This window comes from Pan troglodytes, chromosome 8, assembly GCF_028858775.2.
Source record: "Pan troglodytes isolate AG18354 chromosome 8, NHGRI_mPanTro3-v2.0_pri, whole genome shotgun sequence".
Classification (NCBI taxonomy): Eukaryota; Metazoa; Chordata; class Mammalia; order Primates; family Hominidae; genus Pan; species Pan troglodytes.
Window position 1 is genome coordinate 42,968,813 of NC_072406.2, and position 18,812 is coordinate 42,987,624.

The following is an 18,812-nucleotide window of genomic DNA, read 5'->3' on the forward strand; positions in this document are numbered from 1 at the left end:
ATGTTGGCCAAGCTGGGCTCGAACTCCTGACCTCAGGTGATCCACCCACTTCAGCCTCCCAAAGTACTAGGATTACAGGCATGAGCCACCATGCCCGGCCATTGTAACCATTTTTAAATGTACATTCACATTGTTGTACAGCCATCACCACCATCCATCTCCACAACTTTGCCATCTTCCCCAACTGAAATCTGTACCCATTAAACACTAAGCCCCCATTTCCCCATCTCTCAGCCCCTGGAAACCACCATTCTAGTTTCTGTCTCTATGAATTTGACCACTTTAGGGACCTCATATAAGAGGAATGATACAATACATGCTTTCGCGACCTGCTTACTTCACTTAGCATAATGTCTTCAAGGTTCATCTATGTTGTAGCATGTGTCAGAATGTCCTTCCTTTTTAAGGCTGACAAATATTCCATTGTATATGTATACCATACTTTGTGTATTCATTCATCTGTCAGTGGACAGTATTTTTACTTTCTGTTTCCTATTTATTAACTACCTCAAAAGGTGATATCTGTAAAACACATAGCACAGGCCAGGAGTGGTGGCTCATGCCTGTAATCCCAGCACTTTGGGAGGCCAAGGCATGTGGTCACCTAAGGTCAGGAGTTCGAGACCAACCTGGCCAACATGGTGAAACCCCATCTCTACTAAAAATACAAAAATTAGCGGGGCGTGGTGGCGGGCACCTGTAATCCACCTGGGAGGCTGAAGCAGGAGAATTGCTTGAACCAGAGAGGCAGAGGTTGCAGTGAGCCGGGATAGCACCACTGCACTTCAGCCTGGGTGACAGAGCAAGACTCCATCTCAAACAAACAAACAAAACAAAAACACATAGCACAGTGCTCAGAATGCAATATGTGCTCAGTAGATAAATATTAGCATTATTCAGTATCTCTTGAGTAAGAAAACGCATGTTCACATATGGACGTGTAACCCCAGCCTAACTGCTCAGCTGCTAGATAGGACATCACTATTCAGCCTGTCAGCAGGTGCCCTGATCAGAAATGTCATTGTTGGCTGGGCATGGTGGCTCATGCCTGTAATCCCAGCACTTTGGGATGCCAAGGTGGGCAGATCACCTGAGGTCAGGAGTTCAAGACCAGCCTGGCCAACATGGTGAAACCCCGTCTCGACTGAAAATACAAAAAAGTCGCTGGGTATGATGGTGCGCACCTGTAGTCCCAGCTACTCAGGAGGCTGAGGTAGGAGAATCGCTTGTACCGGGGAGGCGGAGGTTACAGTGAGCTGAGATGGTGCCATTGCATTCCAGCCTGGGTGATAGAGCAAGACTCTGTCTCAAAAAAAAAAAAAAGAAAAGAAAAGAAAGAAGGAATGTATCATTGTTCACCCCCAGCTTGAGAAAGGGATGGAAATGTAACCTAAATGTTAATTTATAGCAAAACAAATATAATCAGGGCCATGCATTTGGTAATGTTAATGTTTATGTTAATAAGCTCCCTGGTGACAGCGTTTTGAGATACCAGAGATAATGACATTGTGGTGTACACTTATCTGACAAATGTTTATATGCATACACGCTGAGCCTGTGTCCACTGATAGTAAGGATGCAGACATTTGGTGTTTATGTCAATGATTCTATTCTCAAACTGACACTTTATTTACGCTATAGCTATTGTCTTTAGCAGAGGTGTAATAGTGCTTTTAGAACGTAAATCTTCAAAATATTAAATTTGGGAAGGAAATAATCTGCGTTTTTGTTTGTTCCTTTGTTCCAAAGTCTACCTTACTGGGGCCCTAGTGAGCCAAGATGGCACCACTGCACTCCAGCCTGGATCAGATTTTTGTTCAACTAAAAGGCAAGTAACAAGGAAGCAAAGACTGACCCTCAGCGGGGATTGGCTGGAATGAATGTATACATCAATAAGCAATAAACCTCATTGTTGATTGGTATGCGAGGCTAACCTCGATGGAACCTTCCAGTTGTGTTGCTTGATGAGGAGAAGGGAAGGCTTGAGGGATCCCCTGAGCTCCATGCCACACCCAGCCCCTCAGTGCTTGCAGGCCTGTTTCCTTACCCTTTGGCTCGGGTTGCACAGTGAATGGGATGCAGGTGTGGAGTTAGTCAGGGTCTGCTTACTAAGCAGAATGAAAGAGGAGAGGAAAAGTTCAACTCCACATGTGCAGAGGAAGCCAATGGCTCCCTGGGGGAGAGAGGAAGCCCTGGCCAGAGTTGTGCAGGCAGATCTGTGTGCTAGGTGGAATATTTCATAAATACAAGTGATAGAGGCAGCAAGATGGTAATTAACATAATATTCACATCAAATTAGCAGCCCAAGGGGACAGAGACAGAGAGGGGTGAACCTCTTTCTATCACTGACAGGATCCTCAGAAGAACTTTTATTTTCCATTTTTCTTTGTGCATCTAAGTTCTGTTTTATTAATAAATAACTGGACAAATGCAGATTTCTCAGATGTCTTATTCACTACATCTGGACCACGCAGGTGAAGCTATTTAGGGTTATCTCTCATCTGGGAAAATTTCGAGCCCATAACTTATAAAAATCTCTTCATAAACTGACATCATGGATATCCTGATGAGATGTAGTGGGAGAACACACAGAACTTATATCATATTTGTGCCCAAAAGGTGTAACCTGGACTTAAAATCAGAAAACATCAGAAAAATCCAGAATGTAGACACTTCCCCCCAAAAACTGGGCTGGGTTCTGTAAAGAAATGTCATGTTCTGGCATTCAATGTCACAAGAGGCCAAAATAAACTGTAGGAGAGGAAAGACTTTTCATCTACTCTTTTAGGTTTTGTGGTTGGGACCTATAAATTGAACTGACAAAAGACAGATTAACAGGAGAAAAAAGTAAACTAATTTTATTTGGTATTAATGCCTTTATATGGCACAGGGGCTTTGTAGAAAGGAATAAAGACCCCCCAAAGAAGCAGTTAGCTATGAGGGCTTATATACCATTTTAACAAAGAATGGTAAATTGTAGTAATGTTGCAAGACAAAAAAAAAAGGAGCTTGGGTTGAGCTGGAAAGTTGTGGAAAAATCGACTAGGAAATATATGGAGGGAACTGATGGAAGGCAAGGATTTTTTGCTTAAGGTTTTTTAGCAAGATTTGCACAGACTCATCTTAGCATCAGCTTCCTATCTCTGGCAATAAATGTTCTCCTTTTCATGATACAGGAAGGGCATATTTTTTAAGGGATTTTTTTTTTTTTTCTGAGACAGAGTGTCACTTTGTTGCCCAGGCTGGAATGCAGTGGCATGACCTCAGTTCACTGCAACCTCTACCTCCTGGGTTCAAGCGATTCTCATGCCTCAGCCTCCCAAGTAGCTGGGATTACAGGCATGCACAACCACACCTGGCTAATTTTTGTATTTTTAGTAGAGACGAGGTTTCACCAAGTTGGCCAGTCTGGTCTTGAACTCCTGACCTTGGGTGATCTGCCCACCTCAGCCTCCCAAGGTGCTGGGATTACAGGTGTGAGCCACCACACTTGGCCTTCTTATGGAAATTTTATGTCCTACTTTTAGATAGAAAGGAAGAGAGTGGAGAGCCCTTGTTGCACCTGCTGTTTCTCAATTCCCTTCAGCTCAAAATAATCAATATGCCAGAGTGGCTAGTTTCAGGGTGGCATGTTCTGATCCCCTTCAAAGCAAGCAAACACACAAACAAAACAGCAGCAATTAAAACAACAAACCAAAAAAAAAAAAAAAAGGCAAGAGATTGTTCTGTATTAAAAGAAACAAAATGAGAAACTTTGACTAAACCACTATAAAGGACATTATTTAGACTACTGGGGACTCTGAATATGGATTCTGTATTAAATAATATTGATATTAAATTTCTTGGGTGTGATCACGCGATTTTGATTATGTAGGAGAATGTTCTTGTTCTTAGGAGATACCTAGAATACCTGTCACACCTAGCAGTGAAGTATTGTGTTGTTTCTGATTTTTAAATGGGAAAGAGAAAAAGAGAGGACATGTGCAAAATGTTAACAATTGATAAAAGGATATTCTGGTATTCATTATACAATCTTTCAACTTTTCTGTAAGATTAAAATTTTTCCAAATGAAAAGTTGAAAGGTAGGAATTATATTCTTTCCTAAGACATTTTTTATTTATAAAGCTGACACCATGGCCAGGTAAGTCTGTAGGATCCCAAGGAATAACAATCCCACAAAGAGTTCACCAGCAGAAGGGAAGGAGCAGAGGATGCCTGGTGAGCACTTGTCCCTCAATCCACAGAGGGAAAGAGCACAGAGCTCATGCTTCCCTGGTCATGAGTGCCAACTACCAACCCACTGGCTACAGCTGCCAACAAGTCCTGACCTCAATATGAAAGTACATGGGGCCCCAAAGACAACCATAGGGTTGTACTGCCAGGACATAACTGACTGAATACGGACCCAGAGACTACTGCTTAATATAGCACTTGTCCAATATGAGTAATGGGGTTCTTTCTTTCTCATTCTCTCTATTTTAATCAGAAATAGAGGATAATTCTAATTCAGGCATGTTAAGTACCTCATATGAAGTTAGTTAGTCATCACTCTCTCCTGGAGTTCCCTGATTTAATTAGCATGGAAGTTAAGAAGTCCTTGAAGCTTTTTTCAGCAATGATTCACCCCCAATTCTAAGGCTGAGGCAGAAATGATCCCTTTATCAGTTATCAGTGATGCTGCCTCTATCTCTTTAATCCCCAGAAGCAAGAGTTAGAAGAGATTCTTTACACAAGCCCATAACTGAGGAAGGCTTTGGGATACTTGAAATTTCCCTCCATCAATGAGTCAAGACATTCCATGATCTGTGCTTTTGTCTGTGCTGCTCCCTTGTGTAGGAGGTTCTTTCTAACTTCTCCCCCTAGAGATCATTTATTTGCTATTCAAAATGCTTTTCCATTTTGAGTAGCTGCTCTGTGAAGGCTTCTGGGACTTCTCCCAGTATGAAGTCAGAGATTCCAAATCCATTCTATCCACCTCTACTCTGTTACACCAGAAACTTGCTCACTGCACTCAAATTATATTGCTCTCTTTTCTCTCACTGAAGACCAGAAGATAGTGTGTGTCTCTGGTCTAGGGATGAATGAAGTAATCGGCCCTTGGTAGGTAGTCAGTAGATACTTGAATGAATGAACAGAAGTCATCATGGATATCCAGAAGGACCATATGGAATTGCAGAATTGGGATAACTCATTAGTGCACCAGTATCTCCCATTCACTCACAAGGATTAATTTATCAGGTTAGCTGGTGGTCACCTGGTAGAGAGCAGAGGCCTTAAGCAGAAATTAAGCAGAAGGGAGGGACATTAGCTCTGGCCTAAGTTAGACAGGTCCAGATGGCTCAACTTAGCAGGAACCATGGATGGCCGGGGCCAAGTGCCAGCAACCTGTGCCAGAGCATGGACAATCTCATTTCATCTCATCAGCTGTGTTTCCAATGGAATCTTTTTTTAAGAGGAAGATTGTCCAACAGAAATACGATGCAAGCCACAAATGCAAACCTCACATGTGATTTAAAATTCCTTAGTATCTACATTAAAAAAGTAAAAAGAAATAAGTGAGCTCATTGTAGATACCATTCCTAATATAGATACTATCCCTTAGTATCTACATTAAAACAGTAAAAAGAAGTGAATGAACTTAATTTAAAATGTATTTTATTTGATGTGAAACATTATTATTTGATGTAAAAAATTATCTTAACACGTGAAAAATATCGAAATATTATCTTAGCTCATGATCAATATCAACATTGTAATAGATCGTTTACATTCTTTGCTCTATTAAATCTTTGAAGCTCAGTGGTTATTTATACGTACAGCACATCTCAGTTCAGACTAGCCACATTTCAAGACCTCAACAGCCACATGTGGCCAGTGGCTGCCACATCATACAGAAGAGCTTTCAATCTGAATCTCTAGCAACATTGATTAACCTTCAACTCCTTTTTAGTCAAAAGAAAGCGAGCCACGGGATAGAACAAGCCAACGGTCCTAGAATAATCAGTAGTCAGAGAGTAGTGAGCTTTTGGCTGTTACAATCTCTTTCCTGATAACAGATGAAGACAATAAACACCAGAAGAAGAATTTCTAGTCTTCTCTCAGTTCAATCTAACACATAATTAGTGCACATCTGTACCTGGAGCCTCTTTTCCTGTTTGTTTGGTTTTTAAAATTGTTTTCTCCTCACACATACTGTATTTTATGCCCTGTGGACATATAAGCATAAAAAATTGACAGGAACTGAGTGAGATGTGGAAAATTTCATAATTTATTCAATAACGTTAAAATAAAAAGCCAGTCGGGCATGGAGGCTCATGCCTGTAATCCTAGCACTTCGGGAGGCTGAGGCGGGTAGATCACTTGAGGTCAGGAGTTTGAGACCAGCCTGGCCAACATGATGAAACCCCATCTCTACTAAAAATAGAAAAAAAAAAAAATTAGCTGGGCATGGTGGCAAGCCCCTGTAGTCCCAGCTACTCTGGAGGCTGAGTCATGAGAATTGCTTAAACTTGAGAGGTGGAGGTTTCAGTGAGCCAAGATTGTACCACTGCACTCCAGCCTGGGCGACAGAGTGAGACTCCATTACTCTCAAAAACAAAAACAAAAAAAGAAAACATTACCATGCCCCATCCCATATTAATACATAATCTCTAATTAATAGGGAAACAGAGAATTTTGAATTACAGAAAATAAGGATTAAGAAGTCCGAAGAAAAATCATTTCAACAAAAAAGCAGTGTACTGGCCAGGCGTGGTGGCTCACGCCTGTAATCCCAGCACTTGGATCACCTGAGGTCAGGAGTTTGAGACCAGCCTGGCCAACATGGCAAAACCCTGTCTCTACTAAAAATACAAAAATTAGCTGGGCGTGGTGACACATGCCTGTAATCCCAGCTACTCAGGAGGCTGAGGAGGAGAATTGCTTGAACCCAGGAGGCAGAGGTTGCTGTGAGCTGAGATCATGCCACTGGACTCCAGCCTGGGTGACAGAGCAAGATTCCATCTCAAAAAAAAAAAAAAGCCAATGTATAAATATTTTTGCTTTCTCACCATCCTTTTTTTTTCCAGTGAAATTTCATAAAACATATTTTTTTGGCAAATGTGTTCTCATACTTATGCTTCACATGTCCGTTTATATTTTCTTTGGCATGCTCCTGGGCTATCTTTGTGTAGCTATTTGGGCAAGAACACTTTGGCCATAGGTTGCAGATGGATTTTGTTCCTCTGATTTGTTGAATAAGCAGTTCCTGCCTCTTTGGAGCTGACAACTGACCAGGAACAAGCAGACTTAAGGCAACTCATCACAGTTAGGTCTTGCAAAGCACTCGGGCTCATTTTGCTAGCCCACTGCAGCCTGGAAGAAATTCAAGGTGACTGAGAGTTGGCTACTCCCTGCATTTCTCTACCAGGTTATAATAAAAGCAAGCTGTAGACTGAAATTTGTCCCAAACAGAGACATTTGTTAAACAAATGCTTATTAGCTTACAGGCCAAAAGTTTAGATAACTAATTTGAAAGCTTGACAAAGGCCCAGTTTTCTGTCTGTTTAGGTATCCAAGTGTGTCCTTGCATGAAAAGACTACTCCAGATAAGAGCACATTCCATGGGTTGAATTCTACTGGCCTCAGGCAGCAAAAATCCACCTTGAGGCTGGGCACAGGGGCTCATGCCTGTAATCCCAGTACTTTGGGAGGCCGAGGCAGGTGGATCACCTGAGGTCAGGAGTTCAAGACCAGCCTGACCAATATGGTGAAACCCCGTCTCCACTAAAAATACAAAAATTAGCCAGGCATGGTGGCGGGCACATGTAGTCCCAGCTTCTCGGGCAGCTGAGGCAGGAGAATTGCTTGAACCTGGCAGGCGGAGGTTGCAATAGCCGAGATTGAGCCACTACGCTCCAGCCTTGGTGACAGAGCAAGACTCCGCCTCAAAAAAAAAAAAAAAAAAAAAAATCCACCTTAAACAAATGTCAGAAGCAAGACCAGTGGGGGGGAAGCATCAGGACCATGTCTAAGAATAAAGGCTACAGGCTCTCTCATATAGCCAGTCCTTGAACAACATGGTTTGTTCAATGTCCTTAGGTTATAACATTGATGAGAAAAAAATCAATTCTTGGCCAAGGTCACTGTCTATGTGGATTCTGCACTTTCTCTCCTTGTCTGTGTGAAATCTCCCCAGGTACTGAAATTTACTCCAAATCCCAAAGATGTGCAAGGTTAGGCAAACTGATGTGTCAACTTGTCCAATCTAAGTGAGTGTGGGTGTGGCTGTGGGTGACTCCTGCAGTGGGATGGCATCCTGCCCAGGGCTGGGTCTTATCTGGCTCCGTAAGCTGCTGGGACAGGCTCTGGCCATCAGCAACCTTCAACTGGAATAAGTGCGTAAATAATGATCATATTGTTGTTATTCATCTTGTAAATGTCTATATAGCTCACATTTATTTCAATGTTTTCATTTATTTCAATGTTTACTATTAGAAGTGTTTTGGTCTTTAGAAGTTTGGTGATGTTTTTGTGAACACAAACACACTGTAGGAACTTCACTCTCATTTATATCAGTTAGCCAAAACAAATTGGTTTTGTTATACCTCGTTTCACTTAAAGTCACAGTTTCCGGAAATCTATGGACACTGTTAAGTGATGACTTATGTAGAAGGGTGAGAAGTGTTTCTAAAATATTTTCTCCTGTCTATACATCTTGACTTCCTTTAATTTCACTAATGAGGGCTTATCGCTGCGCTGGAATTCAACGTATCAGTCAACAATCCATTGTTTTCAACCTAAAAAACCCTATTTCCAGTATTTATAAGCTAATTGAAAGGTTGGAGGGTTGATCAAGAATAGATAATAGGAACACTTATCATGGCTGCCTTCGGGCTTGGCTTTCTTCTGTTCGCTGATGGCAACAAGGCCTAGGTGGTAATCCTTAAACTAATAGGAATTAGTAATTTCTGGGCCAGGTGCAGTGGCTCATGCCTGTAATCCAGACACTTTTGGAGACAGAGCTGGGTGGATCACTTGAGGTCAGGAGTTCAAGACCAGCCTGACCAATATAGTGAAACCCCGTCTTTACTGAAAATACAAAACTCAGCCAGGCATAGTGGCGCACGCTTGTAGTTCCAGCTACTTGGGAGGCTGAGGCAGGAGAATCGCTTGAACTCAGGAAGCAGAGGTTGCAGTGAGCCGAGACCATGCCATTGCACTCTAGTCTGGGCATCACAGCGAGACTCCATCTCAAAAAAAAAAAAAAAAAGGAATTAGTAATTTTATGCTGTTGCTGTCGAAGGACTCTAAAGTAGACTACAGACAGAGCCCTGTATTAGGAATAGGAGGATAGGGTCCTATGGGGAAGCTGAACAAAGGGATAGACTCTAGTCAAGACAGTAACAGAATTCCTGTCTGGGCCAGGTGCAGTGGCTCATGCCCAGCACTTTGGGAGGCAGAGGCAGGTGGATCACTTGAGCTCTCTCTCGAGTTCGAGAATTCCTCTCTGAAGTGACATTTGAACGAAGACCCGAGGCCAGGTGCAGTGTCTCATGCCTATGATCCCAACACTTTGGGAGGCCCAGTCAGAAAGATTGCTTGAGGCCAGGAGTTTGAGACTAGCCTGGGCAATGTAGCAAGACCCTCATCTCTACCAAAAAATTAAAAATTAGCTGGTCATCGTGGCACACGCCTTTAGTCCAAGGTACTTGGGAGGCTGGGATGAGAGGATGGCTTGGGCCCAGGAGTTCAAGGCTGCAGTGAGCTGAGATCATCCCACTGCACTCCAGCTGGGCAACAGAGCCAGACCCTATCTCTAAAAAATAAAAAATAAAAAAAAAGATAAACTAAGACTTGAAGGATGAGTAAGAATTAACCACAGGATGGAGGAAGGTATATTTGGGGTGAAGCAGGCTGGGAGTCTAGGGACAGGACATGGTGATTAAATGGCCATAGGGCATGAGGCAGGAAGAGCCATGGGGTGCCCTGGTTTCAGAGAAAAGAGCCTCACCCACTCCTTTCCTCTGTTAATGTCTTTGTCATTTGTTTCCTCTAGGACCTTTTTGTCTGCAAAAAGAGGCCTTAATTATCCCAGAAGGCTGGGTTTCATTTCAGGGGCCCAGCAATCTCTGCCCATTACTTATGACAATGAACTTAGACTGCATTATCAAGGGGGAAAGTAATTTCTGAAATACATTATATCATTAAAGTGATTATATCATTAAAGTGATTATATCATTAAAGTGCTCCTGTGCCGCTTTTAAAATTCTCATTCACCACGTCTCTTACTTTCAAAAATGATACCTATAGTTATTAGAAGAAAATACACCTTTGAAACTGAAATCTTTTGCACAGAAAAATGCTTCTGAATCTGTTATTTCTTTTCCTTAAAATATTCGGCCCAATGATCATTTTTTCATCACGTGGGATAAGGGGTACGTGGGGAGGAGGGTCTGTAATTATCTGGAAGACAGAATTGCCTCCTATTTAGGCCAAAGGGAGCTGGACCTACACAATGGGAAGAAATTGCTCCTTAGCTTCTCAGATCAATGGTCAGATGTTGGAAATGCCTTTTGTTGTACCAAAGAAACAACCTACTGGAAAGATTATGATCTGGTAGTTCAATAGTCAGTCGTATATCTTTTATTTTGTTTTCCAAATCAATAAACACATGGGGACAGATTGGAATCAATATACCAATTATGACACTTTAAGAATACTAGTGGCCTCTCTTGAAATGGCCTGTCTTGCTCAATGAGGGGCCTGAATACAAAGCCGCTCCTGAAGAGCAAGAAAGAATTTGCTTGTTAAACACAGGCTACTGGGCCTCCCCTCCCAGAGCTTCTGATTCAGTGGGACTGCGCTGGGGCCTAAGAATCTGCATTTCTCACAAGCTCCCAGGTGATGTGGATACTGCTAGTCTAAGACCACACTTTGAGAAATACTGATGAAGAAAAGCAGAAAGAAGGAAGGAAAGAAGGAGTGAGGAAGGGACAGAGGAAGGGGAGAGGGAAGGAAGGAGGGAGGAAGGAAGGAAGGAAGAAGGGAAAAAGGGAGGGAGGAAAGAAGGAAGAAAAAAGGGAGAGAGGGAGAGAAGGAGAGAGGAAGTGAAAAAGGGAGAGAGGAAGAAAGGAAGGAAGGGAGGGAGAGAGGGTGGAAGACACGGAGGGAGGGAGAAAAGGAAGGAAAGAAGGAAGTGTTACAGAACCAACAGGTTTGTATGCCTGCTGTGCAGTCAGAGACCATTATGCTGAGACAGCAAGGTTTGCAACAGAGAAAAAGTTTGATGATCACAGGGCACCATTGACAAGACGGGAAGAGACCCTCAAATCTGTCTCCCCCAGGAGTTCTGGGCTGGAGATCACGGAGGGTGAGGGGCTGGAAAACTGGAGTTGTTGATTGGTCAGAGTAAGAGAGGGTGAAATCATCAGGATGTGAAACTGCATTCTTCAGTGAGTCAGCTTCTGGTAGGTTCCTTCAGACCACCTGACCTCAGTAGCTTCACTGGTGCCCAGGACCTGAAAGAATATCTCAAATGGAAAATGTAACATTTTGTAATGTTCAAGTTGTTATTTGTAGAGCAGTTAAGGGGATATGTAACAGGTTCCGTGTGATTCTGGGGCAATAGGCAGCAAACCACTATGAGGAAGGGTCAGAGAGCAGCTGACCCCAGGACTAATGCTGAGTGTGTGCAAGGCTGCTGTATTTTTGTTTCTCTCCCTCCCTTCTTCCCTGATTAATTTTGTAAAGTTTATAGCGATGGTTTCGGAAGGAAGGAAGGAAGGAAGGTTGGTTTTGGAAGGAAGGAAGGAAAGAAGGAAGGAAGGAGGGAGGGAGGGAGAGAAGGAGGGAAGGAGGGAAGGAAGGAGAGAAGGAGGGAAGGAAGGAGGGAAGGAGAGAAGGAAGGGAGGGAGCGAGGGAGGGAGGGAGGGAACAGCTCAAACAAACAACCCCAGATGCATCAAATAGTAGACCCCTTTTTTCCTGTGATGATTCTTTGTTTTTGGCTCACTAACCATGGGGTCTCCATAGGCAGATGATGAGCAAAATGCTGCTGGTGGTGGGGTTGGTGGCTCAGAGATGGACGTTCAGAGCCCCGTGCCAAGTCTCTGTGATGGCAACAGAGCTCACAGGTGGGGTGGACAGTGAAAACAAAGCTGAGAAAAAAGGCAGGTGAGCCAACAGGTGGAGGGAAGACCTCAGAGCTCCAGAATGCAAATGAATTGTCTAGGTATCTTATGAAAATGCAGACCCATTAGGGCTGAGGTGGGGTCTGAGAGTTAGAATTCGTAACAAGCTCCCAGGTGCCATTGATGCTGTTGGTCACCAGACCACACTTGGAGTAAGAAGGGTCTAGAAGCCACAGGTGAGAGGTCTTGGAGTTAAACACAGGGTGTCTGTAGCAAGAGACTTGGAAACAGTCATTGCCATCCTCAGCCCAGAGACCTCATGGACTCCACACATCACAGAGCATGGGGGTTCCCAGACCTAGGGGAGAAAAGTTCTTGTGAACAGTAAGTTAATCCACCCAGAGGCAGAAGCTTGAGTGAGAAAAGAGGGTAGATCCCATCAACTCACAATTAACTCAGAGTGATTTTAGACAAATCTTTATTTACTCAATTTCCTTATTGAAAAATTGGAGAAATCTGCTTGAAATGGGATAATGCTTGCGAGCGCTTTTAAAAGTCCAAGCAAGGAATTCTTGTCTTTGAAGTGACTTCACTCCTCTAAGGGCTGAACAGCAAAATCAAAGAATCCTAAGTCAGGAGCATCTTAAGAACCCCAAGACCAGGAATTCCTACTTGGGCTGGTCATTTGAATCATCTGGAATAATTTAATAAAAACACAAGTCCCAAGGCCTAATCCCCAGAGAATCTATATTTATTAATATAGATTAATTTACTAGTCTATAAATCTATATTTATTCATATAAGTGGCTCATGAGTATAATCCCAGCACTTTGAGAGGCCAAGGCAGGAGGATCACTTGAAATCAGAAGTTCGAGACCAGCCTGGGCAATATAGTAAGACCCCATCTGTACAAAAAAATTTTTTTTAAAAAAGCTCACCAGATTACTCTTAACACCCATTTCTCTACTTTAAGCCCTATTTCAACACCGTATTTCAAGGTCTCTCAACCTCATTCCCAGGCATCAGCAGTACCAGCTTCCACTGTTCTCTCACCTCCTGGCTCTCTCTGTTGCTCTCTTCCATCCAGTCTGACCCATATACATATGTATTTTTAGTTAACTTTTTAAACGAGCCAAAATTGATACATGATTATTAAAGCCTCATAGTTTACATCAGTGCTCACTCTTTGTGTAGCACATTCTATGGGTTTTGACAAATGCATAATGACGTGTGTCCACCATTATGGTATCGTATAGAGTAGTTTTACTGTCCCCCCCAGTTTTTTGTGCTCCACTTCTGTCTCCATCTTTCCTCCAGCTCCAACCCCAACCCCTGGCAACTACTGGTATTTTTACTGTCTCCACAGTTTTGTCTTCTTCAGAATGTCGTATAGTTAGGAGAGTCGTCCAGTACATTCATATTAAAGTGCTTTTGAGATCTGCTTCTTTCACTTAGCAGTATACTTTTAAGGTTCCTCCAGGTCTTTGCATGGCTTGATGACTCATTTATTTTTATTGCTGAATAACCCATTGTCTGGATGTAGCACAGTTTGCACATCCATTCATCTATTGAAGGGTATCTTGGTTGCTTCTGTGTTTTGACAATTAGGAATTCATGTGCGTACTTTTGTGAGGACGTGAGTTTTCAACTCATCTAGATAAATACGAAGGAATGCAATTGCCAGATTGCATGGTAAAATTATGTTTAGTTTTGTAAGAAAACACTGAATTATCTTCCAAAGAGGCTGATCATTGTATTTTTCCACCAGCAATTAAGAAGTCCTGTTGCTTGACTCATACATTTTATTTTATTTGATCGTTTTTATTTTATTTATTTATTTATTTATTTATTTATTTATTTATTTATTTATTTATTTTTTGAGATGGAGTCTCGCTCCGTCGCCCAGGCTGGAGTGCAATGGGACAATCTCGGCTCACTGCAACCTCCGCCTCCTAGGCTCAAGTAATTCTCCTGCTTCACCCTCCAGAGTAGCTGGGATTACAGGTGCCCACCACCTGGCTAATTTTTGTATTTTTAGTAGAGACGGGGTTTCACCATGTTGGCCAGGCTGGCTTTGAACTCCTGACCTCAGATGATCCACCCCCCTCAGCCTCCCAAAGTGCTGGGATTACAGGTGTGATCCACCATGTCCAGCTTGACTCATATATTTTAAATTTACTTTGATCTAGTCAATCACTTGTTCGGAAACCTTCCATGGATATTTGCTACTTCAGTATAAAACCCTGGTGTAGGGCCAAGTGCAGTGGCTCATGCCTATAATCCCAGCACTTTGGGAGGCCAAGGCAGGAGGATCACTTGAGCCCAGGAGTTTGAGACCAGCCTGGGCAACACAGCAAGACCCATCTCTACAAAAAAATAAAAAATTAGTAGGGTGTGGTGGTGCATGCCTGCAGTCCCAGCTACTTGGGAGGCTGAGGTGGGAGGATAGCTTAAATCCTGGAGGTTGAGGATGCAGTGAGCCATGATTGTGCCACTGCATTCCAGCCTAGGTGACAGACTGAGACCTTGTCTCAAAAAACAAACAAACAAACAAAAAACACTGGTGTGTTGGGGACAGATCTCAGCAAAACTGCTTGTTCTCAATATATTTCTGGCAACTCTCTCCTTCTGTAACCCAGGCTCCGAAATCCTCCCATTAATCCAATGAGCTGTTCTACAACTCTTTGAGAAAGCCTGCCCTGGAAGATTCTGTGCCGTTCTACTTTCCACCTTCCCTCACATTGCTTAACAGCTTTTTATTTATCTAATTCTATCCATCTTGCAAGACAATCTTTTTTTTAAATTTATTTTTTATTTCAATCGGTTTTTAGGGAGCAGGTGGTGTTTGATTACATGAATAAGTTCTTTAGTGGTGATTTCTGAGATTTTGGTCCACCCATCACCTGAACAATGTACACTGTACCCATTGTGTAGTCTTTTATCCCTCGCCCCCTCCCACCTTTCCCCTGAGTCCCCGAAAGTCCAATGTATCATTCTTATGCCTTTGCATCCTCATAGCTTAGCTCGCACTTATGAGTGAGAACATATAATGTTTGGTTTTCCATTCCTGAGTTACTTCACTTAGAATAATGGTCTCTAATTCCATCCAGGTTGTTGCGAATGCCATTATTGTGTTCTTTTTTATGGCTGAGTAGTATTCCATGGTATATATATACATATATCTCACATTTTCTTTATCCACTCATTGACTGATGAGCATTTGGGCTGGTTCCAGATTTTTGCAATTGCAAATTGTGCTGCTATAAATATTGCAAGACAAATCTAAAGTGCATTTTCTCCGAGATTTTCCCTAATCGTTTTCTCCTCTGTCCATGCAGAATTGACTGCTGGTATCTCCTGCCACATTTCTGATCCCCTGTTAAAAATTTTTATGGGCAGCTAGACTGTTAAGCTCCTTGACAACAGGGTATTGACGGCACATGCCTTTGTTTCTCAGAATACGGCCCTGCACAGGCAAGTCAAAACTCAAGTAATAGATTTCCCACAAGTATGTGCAAAAGATAAACATTTGAGAGAGAGTTATTTATCTCAAAGGGAGTTACTCTGATGGTCCTCTCTGAGGAATGACATCAATGCTAGTTCACACTCCCCACCCCCAAAGGCTTCTGGAAAATTTTAGCATGATTTGAGTGAGTCCGAAGTTCCTTTTCAGCTTGATTATACCTATTAAGAACTGATCATTTTGTTTTGAAAATCAGTTGTTTTCTCACCGTATTCAATACATTTTCTTTGGTTAGAAATAGAAGAAAAAAATAAGGGAACAAAGATTTTCATTCTTTATGCACAATATATTTTATATGATTAAAAAATACGCATGAAAAGGAAAACAGTGAAGAACTTCAATACATTGAGATATTCCCTTAAGGAGTTCAAAGTACTTTCTAAATAGAAATGTCATAAATACCTACAACATATACAGCTATGCAAGAACTATTATCATCTTTATTTTCTAAAGTCTAGAGTTAAAACCATATTTCCAGATATCCCAGAAGGACTCACGTTAGAATCCAGGACTCACTCCAAATCCCATGACTTTGGGGCTTAACACCAGGGGTTTGATACTTAAACATGAACAGTAGGAGCAGGCTCTGGCCATGGTGGAAGACACAGCTGTAGTGATGGAGGAGAAATCACACGTAGAAACATTTATTCAACCTCTTATCAGAAAGAGACTCACACTATGGCTCTTTGCTCATCCCCAATAACAGAGTCTTCCTTTTGGGTGTAAATCTTTGCTTTTGTCCATGGACAAAGGTAAAAACTCCTGGAGAACAAATAAAAAACATCGGTTATGCAGAACTCATTATGTATAAGCCGATTAGAAACTTTACTAAGGGTGGTTTTCTAAAGGGTAAGGAAATGGAATTCGAGAGCAGGGAAACATAGAGGGGAAAGACAGAAGGAAGAAGAGGCTAGGAAGAGGGAAGGCAAAACTCCTGCTTCATAACGGTGCCAGCCCTTACTCTGTAATATCCTTAATCACAGACCAGACAGGTCTGGGGATGCTGAAAGTGGATCTGGAGAGGATAGGAGCCTGGGTCTTCAGATATGTCATAGAATGCCTCTGGGTCAGGTGACTGCATCCCAAAGCCAGATTGAAGACATTTGGGATTATTTCTCTGCTTTATACAGCAGAGAAGGTGACCTTTTAAAATGTACTGTTTAAAAAGATTACATCAGTAACATACGTAGAGATAAAATATTACGTACCTCCCCTTTAGATATATGCGTGTATATTTATGAAGACACATATACATTTTTCTTTTCTTTTTCTTGTTTAAGACAGGGTCTTGCTCTGTCACCCATGCTGGAGTGCAGTGTTGCAATCATAGCTCATGGCAGCTTCGAACTCCTGGGCTCAAGTGATCCTTCCACCTTAGCCTCCTGATTAGTTGGGACCACAGGTGTGTGCCACCATGCCTGGCTAATGTTTTTTTAAAACAAATTTTTTAAAGAAGGGGTCTTGGTATGTTGCCCAGGCTGGTCTCTAACTTCTGGGTTCAAGTAATCCTTTTGCCTTGGATTCCCAAAGTGCTAGCATTATAGGTGTGAGCTACTGCACCCGGCCATTTTTCCTTTTCTTGATTTTCATAGATGGGATGGTACTATGTGTATGTTAGTGGCTAACATTTTGAGGAGTGCTTACATGGCACCACGTACTGTTATAAGTCCTTTACATGCAGTATCTCATTTTAGTCTCACGATAACCCTACTAGGCACTATTTGTATCCCCATTTTACAGATAGGAAACTGAGGCACACATAGGTTAATTGGCTTGTCCAATTTCACATAGCTGGGAGGTGGCAGAGCTAGGGTTTGAGCCCCAGTGGTCTGGTCATAAACTCTTGCTTGTAACCACTAAGTCAGACTCTTTCTCGTGTTGACTCTATATCTTAATTTTTATTTTTCATTAAAAGATGTATTTTCTGGATGTATTTCCATGTTAGTTCATCTTATGTTTTTAGTGCCTGCATAATGCATATAATTTCATTCTGTTATGCTCTATGTTTTATTTTATTTTATTTTTGAGATGGAGTCTCTCTCTGTCCCCCAGGCTGGCGTGCAGCGGCAAGATCTCGACTCACAGCAACCTCTGCCTTCTGAGTAGCTGGGATTACAGGCATGCGCCACCACGCCCAGCTAAGGTTTTTTTTTTTTTTTTTTTTTTTTTTTTTTTTTTTTTTTTTTTTTTTTTTTTTGAGGTGGAGTCTCGCTCTGTTGCCCAGGCTGGAGTGCAGTGGCATGAACTTGGCTCACTGCAACCACCGCCTCCTGGGTTCAACTGATTCTTCTGCCTCAGCCTCCCCAGTAGCTGGGACTACAAGTGCACACCACCATGCCCAGCTAATTATTGTATTTTTAGTAGACACAGGGTTTCACTGTGTTGACCAGGCTGGTCTCGAACTCCTGACCTCGTGATCCACCCGCCTCGGCCTCCCAAAGTGCTGGGATTACAGGCGTGAGCCACCGCGCCCGGCTTCTGTTTTATGTAATGATTTCCTATTGATGTTTAGCTTGTCAGCTTTTTTGTTATTGTTGCTCTTAGTGCTGCAATAAGCCTCCTCCATCCTCATATAAGGATCTCCGTGCACACATACAGACACCTGGAACTGTAATTGTCGAATGAGGAGACATGCACCTGAAAAACTGTGACTGATAAGTGCCAAATTGTCCTCCAATTTTCACTCTCACCAGCTATGTATGAAAGTGTCCATCTCCCCCAGAAATAACTCTGGATATGAAAAAGTGTACAATTGTTGGTGAGCAGAGCGAGTTTAAGTGATCAGCAGGCGTTTCCTGCTTCCCACTGGGAAGGAGTAGAGGAGGTGGTTGTGAGGAGTTACCAAAGTTACAAAAGACCCTGTGCTTCAACTTGTAGATACACACCCTCCACCCCTTGCTTCTGCACTGTGTGTCACCCCACTGCATGCCACTTGCACGGAGAATGATTTGGTGGAACATTTTTTTTACCCCTATGAATTTGCTTAATGGATCGATTCTTTAAAATGAGGTGCTACATACTCACAGTAAAGTACGTAAAGTGCCCTCTGCTTAAGCGTACAGCTTGATGGGTTTTGCTATGTCCATGCTCCATAACCACCACATCTCCACGCGGGACATTCCCAGCATCTTGGAAGCCCTCCACACTCACCACTGCCTCTCCAAATGTGACCACCACC